The sequence below is a fragment of the Saccostrea echinata genome, unplaced genomic scaffold (assembly GCF_033153115.1).
Source record: "Saccostrea echinata isolate AGI-Se365-2 ecotype Australia unplaced genomic scaffold, CSIRO_AGI_Sech_v1 ptg000001l, whole genome shotgun sequence".
Taxonomy (NCBI): domain Eukaryota; kingdom Metazoa; phylum Mollusca; class Bivalvia; order Ostreida; family Ostreidae; genus Saccostrea; species Saccostrea echinata.
The window spans coordinates 38262501-38283078 of record NW_026889750.1 but is presented as its reverse complement, the minus strand read 5'-3'; positions in this window follow the sequence as shown (position 1 = coordinate 38283078).

The following is a 20578-nucleotide window of genomic DNA, read 5'->3' as shown; positions in this document are numbered from 1 at the left end:
CCAAAACATCACAAACGTCACTCACTATGTATGGTTTACTGCTTTTTTCAATTTCTAATCAGTGACATTATAGAGTTGTTTTTGTTCATATGTTGTAAAAACAAAAAATGCGTCAGTGGATAATAACATTGATTCATCAGGATGATTAAAAATTTGTAGGGATATTAAATGGTAGTATTTCATTACACAAAGTAATAGAAATTTTATTTTTCGTAATTTTTTTTAAATTTTGCCCCAAGAGAATATTTTAATGAAGTAGATTAAAAGCGCTTTATCTCGTTTTTGGTTCAATGGATCTTTTGCTCTATGAAATACATTACAATTCTTAAAAAAAATAATAATAATAAAAATCACAGTGCTTTTGAATTATTGATGTCTGACATAAAATGATGATGCACCGACATAAAAAGTAAACCCTGCAAGATGCAGCATAATTTGTGTATATTAACATGCATAAAAAATGAAAACTTTAGGAAGATTCTTAACGATTCAATTATAACCAGAATTAGAACTCATTTAGAAAGAATAAATGTTTTATAGACATTTATTGTTAATTATTAGGATATTTTCTAATATTTCAGCATTATGTATAGAAATTTCCATTACCTCATTACCTCGTATTTGTCCTTTCGGTGTTGTAATGAATGAATAAATCAGTGTTATAAACAGATAAAACGTGTTATTATTTTTTCAATGTAAAACAAAACACACTAGTTCTATCAAATAGCATGCATTGAAAACAAACTCTACATGTATAATTTTATTCAACTTGAAAACTTAGTACTATTCAAGTATCAATGAGCAGTGGATAACTGACGACTGTTTAAAAATGTTAGACAGTGGGACCCGCAAGAACAAGGAATAGTCTAGTCCGTATATCACTTATAAATCAAATTTCTAAAATGATTTAGTTTGACTTGCTAAGTGATATACATACCCAGACTACAAAAGGCATAAGAACTTGAGGAGCGAATCTCCAAAATTTTAAAATTAGAGATGGTACCATCCCCATTTTTCCCCAGAGCAGTGGAAGTTGACTACTAGTACCCCATCCTGAAAATTTCAACCCTGGTGTGTGCAACTTCGATGTTTACCAGCCCGATTTCTTGACTTACCGTAATTCAATGGACATAAAAACTAAAGGTATGGATCTCAAATACTAGAGATTGTACCATCGCTTTTTCTTTACAGTACGTAATAGAAGTTTACCTCTAGCACCCATCTCTGAAAATTTCAAATTCAGGGATTGGGGTCTTCAATATTTGTAGTGATGTCTAAACAATCAATATACATTTAAAAATTTTGAATTTCAAACTGTGTTGTGGAATTCAGTTCACCTTTAAATTGCTAATACTGAACTGCAATCTGTGTTCCAAAATCTAATTTCCAAAGGACCAGTTTGATAATTGTTTATTAAATTTCGTAAGAGGCGCATAAATACTAAAATATCAGTGGGTTCAGCAAAATTCCTGTTCCGTTTCAAATGGGGAAAATGTTACCACTCTACCAAATGCAGAAACTGAAATAGCACTAATAGATAATGAATTCAGTATAAAGCTGCTTAGTAATAACGGTGTCATAAAGTAAACCTTCACCCATAGTAAAATATCCCCGCTGGAGATTTACCATAAAGTAAACCTTTCCAAATTGGGGGGGGGGGGGGTACTTTATAGTATCTCTTCCGCATAGTGAACCTTTCCACCTACATGTACATATTCGTAGTTTACCTATTCTATAGGAAATATTAGTATACTTTATTTTGGTTCATCTGTATATTGAATAAGTGTGAGAAAAATTTATGATCAGAAGATAATGTATTGAATTTCTATAAAAGAATCTTTAGTAAAGATTTTATAAACATGCAGTTTTAACATATGACCAACAAATTTCTGTGTGTTTTTTTTTTCCGAGATCACAATTTTCATTTCTCGAAAAAAATGTGAGAAAAAAATACGTTTGAAAGCAAAATTAATCATCATGGAATTGGCTTCGTTTAATGTTAAAATCCTGCAGCGATGGTGCATCCTTTCAATATAATTCCATATTCAATATAAGAACAAAGGTACACTAGTAATACAAAATTTTTTGATTCGGAATTTTTTTCATTCAATGAGTTAATTTTGATTGATGCTAGAAATCTAAATTAAAAATATGTTTGTATTATGATAAATTATCCGAATTAAGTGGGAACTTTTACTGTATCACAAAATATCGGGGAAGGAGGTATGATTTACTACACACGAAAAAGTGTTTTGCTAAAATGTTAACTTTCCGCGGTGAAAATTTTACTTTATAGTAAAGTATTGGGAAGGAAGGTTTGCTTATAGCAATTTTTACGATGGGGAAGATTTACTATATAGTTTACAGTCCAAGGGGGTTAGCCATGCGGAAGGTTTACCGTACAACATAATCATAACGAAAGTTAATTAAACAAGAGTTATTCTTTTCATGCAGCTGATGAATTACATGTATGTTAATTAAATAACATGAAATTGTCAGGGAAAGTTATCATTTCAACTTAAAATACCATAGGTTGAAGTGTGCCTCTCTGTCTTTGTTTCATGGCTCTTACAGACTTATGAAATACAATTGATGAAGAAAAGAGTGCTCGAATCAACTTAAAGATAGTGTGATAAAGACCTCTGCAAGGGAATGTCATTGTTTTATTGTGCATAGTTATTGTGCCATTGTGTTAGCCTGCTTGTGTTGACAACCATGAAAGTAAGTATTGTCTTCAATATGAACATCAGTAAAAAGGACGTTAACTTACAATCGTGTTAATACATATTCTTATTACTACAATGTTTTTAATGACACAAGGATCACGGGGAAAAAAAACAAATGTAAAAAATGTATTTCTTTTGTATAATTATTTAATGACAAATATGAGTAAAATATGAGATGGCGAAACAATTTTTACTTCGAAGAGTTTTAAGTATATCAAATGAACTGAACAGCACTGAAAAATTTGTTAATTATTATGTAATCAATTTTTAATATCTTAACTTTATTGTTATAGGAATTATTGAACATCTCTTTGGGGTTTAAAGTATATCAAATGACTACACTTTAGTAATAAACTTTTTTTATGATTATACCTTGATAACGTATCCTCCCATAAGATAGAAAGAAAATATTAATTATGAATATGGCCGGGGCATATAGTGTTTGTCATGTCCGTCTTTCGTCCTTCCGTCCTTCTGTCCTTCCGTCACACTTTGCGTTTAGCTCTGTTCAAAGCTCAGTTTCAAAGAAACTATCAAAGATATTTTTATCAAACTTCATATGCTGATAGATATTGATGAGAGCTATGCATCAACATTTTTTGACCTTGACCTTTCCTTTGACCTTGACCTCACTTTTCCTAAATTAGCATTTGGTTCAGTTTTAAAGATACCATTCAAGATAATGTAATCAAACTTCATATGTTGATACATACTGATGAGAGCTATTCAACTGCATCAACATTTTTTACCTTGACCTTTCCTTTGACCTTTACCTCACTTTTCTTAAATTAGTGTCAAACTTCATATGCTGATACATACTGATGAGAGCTATTCAACTGCATCAACATTTTTTACCTCGACCTTTCCTTTGACCTTGACCTCACTTTTCTCAATTTGTGTTCAACTCAGTTTTAAAGAAACCATTCATAATATTTTTATCAAACTTCATATGCTAATACATACATGTACTGATGTAACCTTTTCATCTGCATCAACAATTTTTGACCTTGACCTTTCCTTTGACCTTAACTTCATTTATTTTAAATTAGCGTTTAGCTCAGTTTTAAACAAACCATTCAAAATATTTTTATCAAACTTAATATGCTGATACGTATTTATGAGAACTATTCAACTGCATCAAAAACATTTGACCTTGAACTTTTCTGGGACCTTGACCTCACTTTTCTTAAATTTGCATTTTGCTTAATTTTAAAGAAACCATTTAAGATACATTTATGTAAGCTTATGCACTTATACATAATTTGGTGAGAATTTATCATCTATATCAAACTTTTTAGATTTCAATTTCAATTTTAAAGAAAGTATTCAAGATATTCTCATCAAATTTCATACACTAATACAAATTTTCATGTTGCATTACTAATATACCCTCGGCGGGGCATTCATGTACTATGGACATATTTCTAGTTTTATTTACAAAATAAGATCTGAAAGTATAATAATTATTCAAAGAGAACTTAGGATCACAACGATAACTCCTTTTCATTAGCTTCTATATACATGTAAAATGATCTGCTACCTCATATAAGTGAAAAGATAAAAACAATCTACAACTAACAGAACACAGGGTAAATGCTACTCTAAGTTCTCTTTTGATTCATCTCTTCGTTGATTCTCAAGCAATGTCGTAATTTGCTTAAACACCTTCGAAATTACATGTTTTATTAATATCAGCATTTAATTGTCCACATTGACACAGCTTTAACTATAGATTCTGAGAACATAAGGTCGAATTGAACAGTTGTGCCTGCATGCTAATAACTTTATTTTGGTCACACAAAGATACTTTCATGCTATTACTGTTTGAATCAAGAAAATTTTATAAATTAAAGAGAAAAATCCCGATCGATATAGGTATTTTTTATTGTTTAAAACTCTATGTTTGAAATAAAGTGGTTTTTCCCTGTTTGTTTGTTTCCTTGATTAACACAATAATACATTTCTATAGCCTAAATTCACACGCTGTTGTCGAAGATTTCTTTTTAAAAAAGGCAATGAAGATCCCCAGTTGGCTCTGACGATATCCCCCAACTTAAATCTTCTCTTTTTTAGGAATATACCTTTGCGTTGTTTACTATGTACTTACATAACTTTATCTGATATTGATGAATAAGAAAAATCTTGAATAACATAGTCATAAATACAAGTAGATAACACAATGTCATCGTCTTTTCAGTAGACAATATCATGAATAATTCATGTCATCACTGTAGCAAAACAAACATTCCACTGAATAAATAAGTAGAAAATATTAAAATTAATGATACACAGTTCAAATTCAATATCGAAATCAGAAAAACAAACCAATTAAACTACGTCAATTCATGGATCAAATACACTGGTATAGATATTTTATGAAATTTATAAGCTAACAAAGAAAATACATTGTTCCATGAGTCATTTGAAAAATAATGATAGCTGTAAAAAAAAACATCCGACCAAATAATGTTTACATACTTAATAATAATGACTCAATATCTGAATAATGAAAATGACATGAGATGAACTCCCATACGAGACTTTAGTTCTGAAATTGAGTTTATATGCACTAAAATAGACTTTTATAGTTCTCTCTAGGTTTAGGAGTCAATGATGAATATTCGTTTCTAATCTTTCTTTTTTCTGCTAGAAACTCATTTATTTCTCTAATTCTAGAGTTAATGAATACCAAAATGAATCGCTTAATTGGTTCATTCCCTAAAGAAGTAACTTTAAACCAGGTATGTTGACGACAGTAAAACCTAAACACGTATAAACCTTTTTGTTGGTGATGTATTAATCATATTAAATGAATGAACTTTAAAACTAATGAAACTAAATTCAATATTTACTTCTTTTCGTGTCTTCCCACCTTAGATATGTGTTGAAACTTTGACGTTTTAAGCAAATTTTGTTTTAAAATGATATATTTTCCGTTCTGAATGGAAAGCTGTCAAAATGTAGAGTTTTTTTTTTCAAATGGTCGTGAAAATATATGAAAACGAAAGATAAGGAAGAGAAATTAGGACTGTCAAATAAAAAAAAAAAAAAAAAAAAAAAAAAAAAAAAAAAAAAAAAAAACTACTGTTATTAATTTGCGTTAAACGTAGTTCTGAACTTTTAAGGAATTCAACATTATTCAAGACAAAGGTACTCTGATTTTTTACTCCTTACTCCGTGAATCTAGAGCAGACGCTCTAACCACTGTTCCACGCGGGCGACTATCTTGGATTGAAAATTGCGCCAAATTCGAAATAAGGACACTCCTCCATGGCACCTGATTCCACCTCTGATGTTTTAGAGGTCTGTGTTTGCTCTCCTCGAAAATTTGTTTTGTTTAATGGATTTTTTAATTTGAATACTGTTCGTTTTCTCCATATATTTCATTATCCCAAACGGTAGAGCTGTCGCTCCATGATCGGAAGGCCGTGAGTTCGAATCTCGGCCTCGACTGACCTAAGTCTAAAAAAATAGGTAGCAACTGGCTCCTTCTCCAGGCGCTCGGCACTGAAGTGAAAGTTGCGGGTCCTTCGGATGAGACCTTAAAAACCGAGACCCTGTGTCACGACAGGCGTTGGTACGATAAAGATCCCTCACTGCTCAAGTGCCTGAGTGCCGGGTAAAGGTCTAAATTTGAAGCCCTTCACCGGTTTATGACGTCTCTATATGAATGAAAAATTCTCGAATGGGACGTAAAACTACATACAATCAATCAATCAATCAATCATCACCCCCAAAAGGCGAAAAAAATCAATTTTCAACATATTGAGAAAACATCCCCGGTTAGAATTAAAACATGTGTGTGAACTTTTCACATTTACCTTAGGTTCGCATTTGGGGGTTACACACGTGTCTCCGTTTGTATAGTGAAAAAAAATGTCACGTGACTCTCCTGAAACAAATCAAATATATGGAGATAAGGAACAGTATTCAAGCCCAAAAGTCCATTAAATATTACAAAATAGGTGCAAAGAAAACACGGACCTCCAAAACATCAGAGGTGGGATCAGGTGCCATGGAGGAGGTAGCATCCCCTGCCGACCGGTCACACCCGGCGTGTGCTCCTTGTCATCATCGGGAAATAACGGAAAAATCCGTCGACAATTCAGTGTGTAAATAATGGCCTAACAATTAGTATGAAAAACGTCAGTCAGCATTTGACTCAATGATAAATTGTATTTGCTGACCAGGTCATTGTATCGACCATAGAACTTACGAAATGATGACTTTAAACGAGACTGCTGATATTCTTGTTTCGTCTACTTGTTTGTCAATAATTTACCTCGTTTTAGAAATTGTACATACGTAGAGCATGCTCTTGCGTATCGAAACAACTGAGAGATATAAACCCCGTGTGCAGGTGATTAAGGTACAATGTATATTGCTGCATAAGTAAGGGAAGTTGACGATTGAAAAGTTAAAGTCATCACGTTTATCATAAAGCTTCGTTGTTAGATTACCATCAACGTCTTTTTCAAGTAAAAAATCCAAATATGAAACGTGGATGTGTCAGACTCTGTAGTATCTTTTATCTCAAGCTCCCCGGGATATATCGTATCGACAGAAGAATGGAAATAACCATTGTTAATTGATAATACGTCGTCGATATATCTAAATTGGTTTTTTTTCTTCAGATACATGTATTATCATTCTTGTTTTTATTTCCGTATTTTCTAAAGAGAGAGAATTTAGATGTGTGAACATCAGTTTGTTTGACAAGCATTCATGACAATGGAACATCTGGGTTACAGATGTACATGTATGATCGTCTTAGCATTTATGCTTGTGACCTAAGTTTTTGTTATTGGATGTTCAAGTCAAAGTTTTCAGATTAAGCTCATCATTTTTTTTTATGTTTATAATGAGAAATGAGCTTGTGTCATTTTGTCTAAAAATTATATTTCTGTCAGTTATGCTTTGGGGTTTCCTTTATTCTTTTTATTTACTGATAAATTGAAAAAAAATCAGTCTACTAATAAAAAATAAACAGAATATATCTGAAGTCTTTTTTTTTTCGTTTTGATTATATATGAATAAAGCCTACCTTAAAAAATTAAATCTATTAATTAATATGCTTTGAAAATGATGTATTTTGATACAATTATTCGGTTAATCATCCTAATATACTCATTTTGTGATTGACCATTCTGTATTCGCCTGTCATCCCTTTTTTATATTGATTTTTATAACATATTTTTCAAGAGAAAATGTATAAGATTTTGGTTGCAATTAACACACTTTTAAAGAACGCAGAATTTACTTTGAATTGATACATAAAATAATGTTTTAGTAAAAGGTAAAGTTAACGAACAGTGATCGATCTCCAAAATACAATACAAATATGTGAAGAGGGCATAAAACACGGACCCCTGGACATTCCAGAGATGGAATCAGGTGCCTAGGAGGAGTGAACATCCCCTTTGACCGGTCAAAAGATATCAAAAAGAAAAGTCTTAACTTTAAAGAATAAGTCAAACCATGCACCTATAATTGAAATACTTTAAACATAAAAGATGAATAATAGGAAATTCATTTATCTTTATGTATGTTTTTGTATAAAGGTGATGGGCGAACAAGGAGTGCAGAATGCCTATAGCATTAGATATATAAAAATCAAATTTATGCATTAAGTATTTAGAGTTAAGTTCTCATAATTGAAATTTATGAAATTATGAGCAAAAAAAAAAAAAAACTTTTTCTGATGATTTTTTTCGACAAAAACTATTCTTTTATTCAAAATATAATATGGTGCATGCATTCTTATGGTTCAAACCCTGGCAATAAAAATCCCGAGTTTCAATCCCTTTTTAGACAAGCACGCTACGCTATACAATACTGGATGAATAATGACACTTAAATCATTTTTGTGATATAAACGTTGACTAAATGGACTTGAGGTATTTCTCAGAAAGGTACGAATGTTTTGTCATAAAATGGAGTTTTTCAGATAGAGCAGGCCCATGTTCCATTTTTTCGTCAACCATAAAATGTATATTTTTACGGAAACTTTCAGGATCTAAATGGAGCAAAAACCAACCCATATAGAATTCAAAGTACTGAATCGAGGTGACGTTTTCCTATAAAAATGTGAAATCCATCCCCATTTGGCAAAAGCTTATATTGAGGAGAAACCTTGATGAACAATAAAAACCTTTTAAAACACAACTTGAGCAATACGACAAATTTATAAAAGCATTCTGTGACTTATGTGATAGATAAATTGACTAGTTACTCATTTGTACAAACACGAATTTAAGAATATTGGCCATAATCTATGTATAAAAAAAACCTTCTCAAATACCTTATATCTTTGAAATTTCAGGAGACAACATGTATCACTGATGCAGCTAGCACTGATATATCACATTCTCCTTGCATGATAATATTTTTGCTAAAACAATTCCATATTTAGAATTTTATTTCAACTGAATTACATTGTAATATATGTTATTCAACCATGTGAAGCACTTTAGACACAAAATACATATACCTTCAGATCTGTAGCGCATTAGTCGCAAGAAAGGATGGTCAAATAGATCACATTTGTTGCGCGCAAAAAATGTATACAAGCTGAAAGTTACTTCTCTGTATTTTAAGACTGCAAATATTTTTCACTTCATATATTTTCAGGACCAAAACAATTACAGAAAAGTTGATAAAAATCTTGTGCCTTTATATAAAATCATAGATTTCTTCTGGCCTATTTATGCTAACTTTTCGGTGGTAAAAATCATCCAGGTATTGTTTGGCAAGTTCTTATTGATTTGACTTTTATTGGGTTAATACCAAAAGCCTTCCCGCTTCTGAAGATAAATTCTATTTTAAAAGAAAAAAAATGAAGAACAAACTTCTTTTGAATAAAGAAAAAGTATTTATAAACTGCATATTTTGATGTACGCAGAAATAGTTCACCTTCTTCAGTTTTGTTCCTCGACTGATCAACCATTGTTCTCTCGCTTGCCTGGGATCTACGTGCAATACACGTACATGCAGATCACGACCTTCGCTGTCGATTGTTTATCTATTCCTGGAGTGAAGGGATACTTGGTATATTAATCCCACTAGAAAATTGAATTTTAATTTTGTAAACGCGTGAGAACATTTCTTATTGCTTGAAAATCCCATTAAATACATTTTCGATCTTGTTTTGTAAAACAAACTCTGATTTCAATGCATATATAAATAGCGGACTATATTTCTTGGTGAACTGATAACAATTTACATTTTAAGATTTCCAATCAACCTTATAAGTGTTTATGTTTACATATTAGCAACATATCCCTGATTTGTTCCTTGATTTCTAAGGTATCATATGTTAACGCAATAAGTAATGAATTGTAATGAAGAACGAAGATAAACAAGAAATTGAAAATGGTATTGATTAGAGGGGGCAGCATTGAAGCTGGACAACAACGTACGAGGCTGACTAAGGTCACATCGAAAAATTGTGTTATGAGACAATGGTCCTTTTTGCCCTATTTGTTGTATGTGTATGCTATTCCATAGAAAAACATTTTCAATTTTTGTGTGATTTTTGCAAGTTGTAGAGATTTTACATAAAGTAAATCATACAAAGTATACCCTATTGTTACATGAAATATCAAAGAAAATTTTGTTTTAATTGAGATTTTATTTTTCACCTTTATATTGTCGCACCAAAGGCATTTCGCTCGCTTTGATCGCCCATATTCATAATGCTAAAAATATTATATACCCCCTGTTTTACTGATTAATAGAAAAAAGAGTTATGACGTTGGACAAGTCGGTGAGATGATTGACGGGTGTGCGAGACACCCCCACCAAAACCTTCAAACCCTGGTTGAAGATTACAAAAATCAATTCAACTTATGAATTAAAGTGTATAATTGTTTGCAATTTGTTTGGGGGTGCGAGCACCTACTGCGACACAGAATCACGGTGTTTATGGACTCATCCAAAGGACAGGTTTCAACGTTCCACAGTGGGATTCGAACCTGTAACGTAAAAATCAACTTCTTACTCCGCGACTCTAAACCAAACTCTCTAACCACTGTATACGGATCCTTCGGATGAAATCGTATTAACTGAAGTATGTGCTGGCACGAAAAAGATCCCTCACTGCTCAATGGCATTGAGTGCCGAGCATAGGTCTAAATTTGCAGCCCGACACCAGCAAATGGTGACGTCTCAATATGAGTGAACAATTCTCGAAAGGGACGTTAAGCAAACAAACAAACAAACAAGCAAGCAAGCAAGAAAACCAATCCCATAAAATTGATATCGATACCTTTAGGACTGTCATTGTGTCCATTTTCTCCTTTTGATGTAACTTAAGGACAAATGTTTAATTCAATTGACTCAGAAATCAAATTTGATGCCAGAAAAAACCCTTTATTGATACGTATTTCCTAATCAATCATTTTTTAAAGAATTTAAGCAATGTTTAAGTGTTCAAAAGTAGAATATGCATAGAGCACTCTACTAAACATGTGAAATTCAGGGGTTCTGTTCTCACTGATGGACAAAAACTGTTATACAGTGAAAATATACTTTTTCTCAGAAAATTTTCATCACATCTTCTACTCATCCTGAAGATCCATGTTAACTAACGTATGGCAGAGAAATGCTGTTTAAAAAGTGAAATATGGAGATAAGGAACAGTATTCAAGCTCAAAATCCATTTAGACAATACAAATTGAGAGCAGAGCAAACATAGACCTCCAAAAACATCAGAGGTGGGATAAGGTACCATGGAGAAGTGAGCATCCCCCTGCCGACCTGTCATACCCGCCGTGTGCTCCTTGTCATGATCGGGTAAAACGGAAAAATCCGTAGACATTGTGTAAATAATGCCGAATAATTACTGTGACAAACGTCAGTCAGCATTTGACTTAATGATAGACTGTATTTGTTGACAAGGTCATAATATCGACCATAAAATGAAACTGTTGATATCCTTGTTTCATCAACGTCTTCGTCAATAGTTTGCCTCGTAAACTTTGTAATCGGACACCTGTGCAGTCCGTTTCACTGTGAATTCCAACTTTGAATTATAAACCACTGTGTTACTTCAGCCATTCTCAGCGCAGTCTAAAGCAAGCCTTGCCATAAAAGATAAGACAACCCCTGGAGAGTCTCAGAGAGAGAGAGAGAGAGAGAGAGAGAGAGAGAGAGGTCACCATGTATTGGTGGAGGGCTTCGAATTTAGACCTACACTTGGCACTCTAGGCCATTGAGCAGTGATAGTTTTATATCGTGCCAACGCCGACCGTGACCCGGGACCTCGGTTTTTAAGGTCTCATCCGAAAGACCCATGACTTTCACTTCTAGTCCCCGGCGTTTGGCGAAGGAACAGTCACTACCTATGTTTACATCGTTGGTTTGACTTTTTTTTTTTTTTTGCTAAAAGCATAACTTTATATTTCTTCATAACTATGGGATTCATGTATTTCTTCATTTGGGGGGATGTCTGTCTTTTTTCTATTGTTAATTTAAATGATATTTAAAACAATGGTAATAATAATGACCAGATGTACAAGAACATATCACTTCTTATAAGGAATTTTCGTGGCAAGAGTTTCATATTTATCGTCTCAAAATCAAAACAAACAATTTACATATGTAACCATATAAACACAAAAACTGCAATGTGAGTCCTTCTATTGGTTATGTCATATAGACGTACATGTATAAAGTTTATAAAGTAAAGAGCAAATGTATGTTTTATTGTTAACATATGTTAGATTTTTCTTTTTAAAAATCTATATTACAAGAGTTGACACGAATTTGAACCACACGATCTAAATTGAAGTGGTTTTTAAACAATATGCATATTGGTATAAAAATGTCACTGTTGAGGCCTTAGAATACATTTGGATAAATATTGGATATGACTTCTTAATATCGTGTATGATTTACATATGGAGAAATGGTGTTCATTCTGCTGATTTGCATATCGGCCATTTTGGAACCGAATTTATAATGGTTTATATAGAGAAAATACAAAAAGTCGCAAATTTTCATATCCTAACTATTTCGGATAAAGTTCTTCCGCCGATGGTTTAATTCTTCTAAATATCTTCTAGCGGAAATGAAAAGATTGTTGATACCAAAGTGAAAGTTGCAACCGCCTTTTTGATTTGAAATTCGAAGCGAGAGTATATTGTTTTAATGAAGGAAAGAGCACAGAATTGGTGTTTTTATCATTTTTATGAGGAAATGTAAGTGTTTATTACAAGTTGACAGAGATCTTCCGCCGATTAAGAGGTGCAGGAGAGAGCCTATTTTTATAAAGTATGTATATTTTACCATTCCATGAGGAGTTACGACCGCCTTTTTAATTTGAAAACGGCAATTTTTTGCATCAGTGTGACCTACTTTATATCGGGAAAACGGTGTCCCGAGTCGTAAGCTGTTATTCACACAAATTTCTACCCATATAATTATGACAGAGCCTTGAAGAAAAAACAAAACGAAACAAGCTTGCAGGTTTTAACATAAAAATTTCAAGAAATGGAATTTTGAGTTTATTCAGTATCTTATGAATATTAATGAGAAATAAATCACGTGGAAGCAATCTCATGAATAAATTGCACACAATTTCTCCATATGACTTTAATTCACTCGTGCCAATTTAAAGGAACAGACCATTTACATAATAATTCCGTCGCCCGCGTGGAGCAGTGGTTTGGGCGTTCGCTCTAGAGTCGCAGATTAAGGAGTTAATCCTTACGTCGCGGGTTCGAATCCCATTGTGGGACGTGGAGACCGTGTCCTTTGGATGACACCGTATAAACCGAGGTCCCGTGTCGCAGTAGGTGCTGGCACGAAAAGGATCCCTCACTTCTCAATGGCCCTGAGTGCAGAGATAGGTCAAATTTTGCAGCTCTCCACCGGCGAGTGTTGGCGTCTCCATATGAGTGAAAAATTCTCGAGAGGGATGTTAAACAGTAAAAAACAAAATATCATAATTCCACAATACAAATTGAATTTATTTTCGTTTGAAGTTTCGTCTCCAAAGAGCAAGAGCCACTTAGGGCCTTTTTGGCCCTGAGAATATCTGAAAAATTGAAACGGCTGAGTTTTGGTTGAAAATGCAGTATTTATAACTTGGACCCTTGGTGACCGTGTATCTATTGAATATAACGTAATTTTCTCTCTAGTCAATGCATAATGACATCATAAAATGCGTCATTTTCCCCATATCCTGTGAATTCCCTTAAAAATGGCCAAAAGTTGAGGTTATTTTTTCAATATTTCATATGGAGTACAACCTCTGATCCAAAATATGCAATTACATAATGAAAGATCTGTTTCTGAAGATCACAAAACATGTTTTAATTTTTGGATCGTGGGCTGTGCTCATATTTTAATTCTTTGCTGAATGTAGTCAAATACGCATGTTTTCTGCAAAATTCAAGAACATTGCATTTTCTCTAAGCCTGTTTTCCAATACCTGGATTCTCAAAAATAAATTTTGTTATAGGAAATGAAAACACCAAATCTCTACTTTGTTTTGACATACGAAATGGGACAGAGGGTGATAGTCAATTAATTGATATAGGGACAGAGCCATTTTAGGGCCGTCGAGGTCAACGCAGAATGTAATAAGGCAAAATGTAAGAACATGCATTTGTGATTATGTTGTGGGATAATCGGATGTTTCAGAAATGTAATCGGATGTTTCAGAAATCTGTCAATACTATATGGTATTAGAAAATATATACACACATGTATAGTCACATTATGTGTTCCTAACATTCTGTGTTGAAATTAACACAAATTTTATGAACGCCAATGGAAATAATTACTTTGTTACTAAAGGTAAAAACTTATTCCTATAAATTCAGGGTGAAGCAAGGTGCAAAAGTTTAATTTATAAGAATATTTAGCAAATATGCTTTATCATGAAAACTATAGGTAAAATGAAATCCTATTCGATTTATATAAAGCTATTTTGAGCTTGTTATGGCACCTTACAAGGATTATGACATTTTTTTCAATAAACTTTGCCTCGGGTTCAAAGAAAAAGGTATACCGACAAAAAGTTACGTAAACGATGGAAAACAAGGAGACATATTTGTAAAAAGAAATTTAACTGAGTGCAATATATCACCACTTAATTTTTATGAAACAAAATTATTTGTGGAGATAAAAAGCGAACATTACATCATGCTATATTACATTCTGCGTTAACTTCGACGCAAAATGAAATAACGCAAAATGTAATAACCTAAAAATTGTATTGTTACGTTTTGCATTTACATTCTGTGTTGATCTCACCGCAAAATGTTATAACACAAAGTTTAATAATCTGTTTATTACATTTTGCCTCTTTATTGCATTTTGGAAGAAAGCAGTGAAAGAGAAATCTTTACTTAACATTGTTTATTTTATTTCCGATGTATACACTTGCAGAAATAGTAAATATGGAACATTCTAAAGAAGATCAAAAATGATACTGTTTCAATTCAATTATAGCAAATTATTATAAAAATAGAACTACATTTAATAAGCAAAATATAATGCTTTGTCATATTCATATTTAGTTCACAGCTAATAAACATATAAAAATATTTTCATATTTATTTTCTGATAAATTATGTTCCATTCCATTTAAGCCTCTAACAAAAAAAAATCAAAGTAACGCTACCGATTTTCCAGAAGAAATTTAAATCATCATTAAAAGCACACAATTATACCATACTATGATAGATTGACCTTTACATTTAAGAGTTTTATGATGGAATGAAAGTCATTTATCCAAATGAGGAATATCTTTCTTAATAGGTGATCCACCTAAACTTAAGAATACATACAGTTTTAAATATAATGTTTATGTTAGTAATTTACAGTCAAAAATCAATTAACTTTAAGAATGTAAAGTTTTAGAATCCTGACACAAGAAAAAATATTGCTACAAGCTTTGTCTGTTTTTCCAATTGAGAGAGAACTCTCTGAAATTCCTCGTCTTCCGGCAAGTCAGTATTGCTGCCAAGAAATACACAGATTTATTAATCGATAGTGAGAAAAAAGCTAATTCTTTATCTTGCAATGCGGAGGATAAGTATAAATTTATTAATATATATATATATATATAGAGAGAGAGAGAGAGAGAGAGAGAGAGAGATGAATATGTTTTATAAATAACTTACTTTTGTAGTGTTGTACTTTATGTTCGGTCGTTTAATGTGAAACTATTAAAAATAGAAATCAATGATATGATTACAGAAATTATAAAATGCTTCAATATTTACCAATAAACAATATGGTGTATCAGAAAACAACAATAAAACTAAAACAATAATCGAATTTCTTACTTGCTCGTCAGGACGGAGTTTCTCATATGTGGAATCAAATCCATAGTTTAGATTACTGCATCCTGAATTAAAAAAAAATAGCAAATCGATAATAGCAGCCTAGTTAAAACAACTATTACAGATCCTTCTTGTATCTCTTTAAAATTTGTAATGGCAAAGCTTTGTTTCTGCCAATTAAAAAAATACTCCTACCATTTTTCAATACAACAAATGCACTAGGGAGTCATAATTTTAATATAAATCATCGTATAAATAGTGCATGTCATGTACTTCTTTTACGCATGCTATTTCCTGTGTATATGTACGGTGCCCACTGTCCAATCCGACAACTGTGCAATCCGGCACATTGGACTTTTCGACCTCATATTTTATTCCCAAAAATTTCTTTATAATTTATATAGAATAAAACACTGCATATTCCGACCACTGTACATTCCGAATTCCGGCGCTTTTTGTCAACAAAATTAGATAATTACTTTAAGATTTCACCTGAAAAATCCGACATAATTATACTGGTGTACCGCAATTAGCCGCTGGCCAGGTATCATGAATGTCCAGTTTGGTCACAAGATTGGTCTACTTAGAGAGTAGTTAATTACACATACGAGTTTGAAAGTGTTTATCTAAGCATTAAATGAACAGTTTTTAAAATTAAAAATTAGGCAATCATTTCTCTTTGTAGTTATTCTCGCATTGACAAAATAGCATCCACGCGACAGAAAACAAAAATAGTACATGATATTTAGATCGCCTTTACCTTACAGAATAAATAAGATCTTTAGTTTGAAATTAAAATCAAATATGCAGTCAGAGTCCTTCGTAAAGCCATGTAATGAAAATTTAAAAAAAAGTAGGGCGAACTACTGTGTAAGTATCATGTAACTTTACACAGTACACAATTTGAAGGCAGCATCTTGTCTAAGGGAAAACTTTTCATTTCCGGGTTAATATACACTGAATAAAGCGAGGCTGTGCACATAAAAGATTTGCTGGAAGCAAAAAATGCCGCTTGAAGTTGTCCATTAAATTTTAAAATATTACGTCTGTTTGATTAAAATCCAATCGCAATCACAATGTTTTAGAGATACGTCCCGTTTGTATAAAAAGTCGCGTGACGGTATAAATAGCACAGTCTATATTGAGAAATAAACAACGGCGAAAATCTGTTGAAAAAAAAATACCACTGTGTGGAAGGTAGACGATATATTTACTTTTATCTACTGTACTGTCAGTAAGTAAAATTTATCTTAATTAATTGCAACATCGCAAAGCGATTGGCATTTCCATCTGTTTTGTCCACGAAAAAAATCATCGTAAATTACTACAGAGTTATTAATGCTATATCACAAACGTTGTTTCTCAAAGAAATGCTGATCAGGTATATTTTATACAACAAAGAAACACACAATTATGCAAACACTCTGACAATTAGATACACGTGTACTCTAAACCTAATGAAAAATGATTTTTTTTTTGGTATGAAGTCATCTAATGCTCAGAAATATTCAACACTGGATAATCCGACACACTGCCTAATCCGACACTGATTTTATTTCCTGCAGCATGTCGGATAAGACAGGTTTATGTATGTTTTATTTTTTCTTCTTCATCCAAGAAGATACTATTATGTCTCTTCACTAAATCACTTTCAACTCACCCGAAGACATGTTCCTATTCTCTGTTTCTATTCCGAGGGAAACATCAGAGATGTCCTTAGAAAAGGCACTCAGTTCTTGATATTCATTTTGATACCTCTTTTTGGATTTAATAGAATCATAATCTTTGGTGGATTTCAGATATTGATCCTTCCCTTTTAAGTCATCCATCCAGTTTGATCTGTTGTCATCACTTTATGAAATAGAAAAGGAAAACGTTACAGACAAAGCAACCGGATTGCAAAATATTCACTATGTCGAAACTGAAAATTCGTTATTAGACAATGAAACTAAATAGAGCCATGTTTCTGCACACAATTTTCTAATTAATGTTAAAGATAAAAATATTACACTTCATTTGATTGATGCATTATACCGGAGAAAAATAATAATCCAACGCAGAGATTTTGTTTTATTTTTCATTACCAAGTTTTAATCTATTTATAGGTCAAGTTCGATGTTAGATATAACAAGAGGCCCATGGGCCACATCGCTCACCTGAGCAAATTGGCTAGGAAAAAGCACAAATCAGTTCAGTATTGAAAAGTTTACATGGAGGGGGGGGGGGACTTGAATTTAAACTACCTGAGGATGCTTCCATATCAGTTTAACAAAGGGCTTTGCTATTCTTGAGCAGAAGATTTTTTCTTGTATATTCCTTTCCAAAAATTTGATCCCCCATTGTGGCCCCTCCCTATCCCCAGGGTTTATCATTTGTACAAACTTGAATCTACACTACCTAAGGATGCTTCCATATCAAGTAGACTAAACATGGCTTTTCTGTTCTTGAGAAGAAATTTTTTGCCTAAATATTCCCATGTAAAACTTTGATCCCCCATTGTGGCCCCATCCTATCCATGGGGGTCATGTTTTGAACAAACTTGAATCTACACTACCTGAGTATACTCCTATATCAATATGACTAAACATAGCTTGCTGTTCTTGAGAAAAAGATTTTTTCATAATTTCTTTTGTAAAACTTTGATTCCCCATTCTGGCCCCACCCTACCCCCAGGGGTCATCATTTGAACGAACTTGAATCTACACTATCTGAGTATGCTACCATATCAATTAGACGATGGTTGAAGGGTGTGTTCCCCCAACGTCTACTGGACAAAACCAACATCTAATTATCACACTCAATTAAAGCGTCTTCTAAGGGGTACATTTAGAGTTAACTTTATGACTATACCTGCATTTATTAAAGGAGGAATTCTACAGCAACATTTTATTTTTTGGATCTTTTGAAACATGGTTTCAGCATAGAAAGATTAATAAAAGATATTTATTATTTTACTTGATTTTTTTTTCAGAGGAAAATTAAATATATTGAAGTTTTTATCCATGGGTTAAAAAATGCTAAAAATTAGGTTTTATTTTTATAAATATATTTTTATCAAAACTTAAAATAAAAAGCTTAATATCTGACTTTTCTTGACGTGTTTTATTAGATATTTATATTGTGCATTTATTTATACGACAAACTTTAAACTCTAAAGGCTCTTATTTGCAATTAAAACAATCTTTTCATTTTCTCCTAAAAAGCCCCCAAAGTTCATAAAAATTAATTTAATATCAATCTTTCCATACTTACATATGTAAGCCATATTTCAGAAGAGATATTTTAAGACCAGTTAAATAAAATTTCCGTGAACATGTTACAAGTAGCATTCTTTCTTAAACAGGAAAAATCTATCGATCATATATATATATATATATATATATAACATTTTTTCTTTTCAAAATATCTTATTAATGAGTTAGATAAATTTTGCTTAAGATACTTTAATTTTAATTTAATTTAGTTTTAATCACGTATTCAAAGTATTAATTTTGAATATTATAACAATAAATAATTTCAACATCATTGTTAGTTTGCATCATAAAATTCGAATATTAAAATAATTTATTTTAGTAAAAGTGTATCAAGAAGCGTTAGATACGATAATAACTTTATTTTATATACCCCCCCCCCCTCCCCACCCCTCCATGAAATTGGATATTTAACAATATTTTTAAAGGTAAGTTGTTAAAATTCTCTCTGCCCTCCTCCCTTCTTCGTTATTTCGTGTCTGAACTTTGATGTAAATAAAACGGTTCTAACATAGATTTTGCTTCCAAACAAACAGGTAGCTATGGCATAAACAGTAAGGGGCAACTTCCCAAAGAAATCTGACAAGCAAAATTAAAATAATAATAAAATAACCCTTGGAAATCCTATTTTGTGTGTTCATGTGTGGGCAATGGCGGACTCTCTCTCTAACTGTAGATTTTTTTTCAAGTGCTGGCGCTCGACCTTACGTCAACAACAAGAGGCCCATGGGCCACATCGCTCACCTGAGCACATTGGCTAGGAAAAAAAGCAAAAAACAATTGGTTTGCTGTTCTTGAGCAGCAGATTTTTTCCCCATATATTCATTTGTAAAACTTTGATCCCCCAGTGTGGCCCTACCCTACCCCCAGGGGTTATGATTTGAACAAACTTGAATCTACACTACCTGAGGATGCTTCCTTGTAAATATGACCAATTGTGGCTTTACTGTTCTTAAGAGGAAGAATTTTAAAGATATTTTCATATAGATATATTTCTTTGAAAAAATTTGATCCCCCATTGTGGCCCCACCCTTCTCCCGGGGGTCATGATTTGAACAAACTTGAATCTACACTACCTGAGGATGCTACCATACAAATATGATCAATCATGGCTTTGCTGTTCTTAAGAAGAAGATTTTTAAAGATATTTTCCTATATATTTCTTTGTAAAACTTTGATCCCCCATTGTGGCCCCACCCTACCCCCGGGGGTCATGATTTGAACAAACTTGAATCTACACTACCTGAGGATGCTTCCATATAAATATGACCAATCATGGCTTTGCTGTTCTTAAGAAGATTTTTAA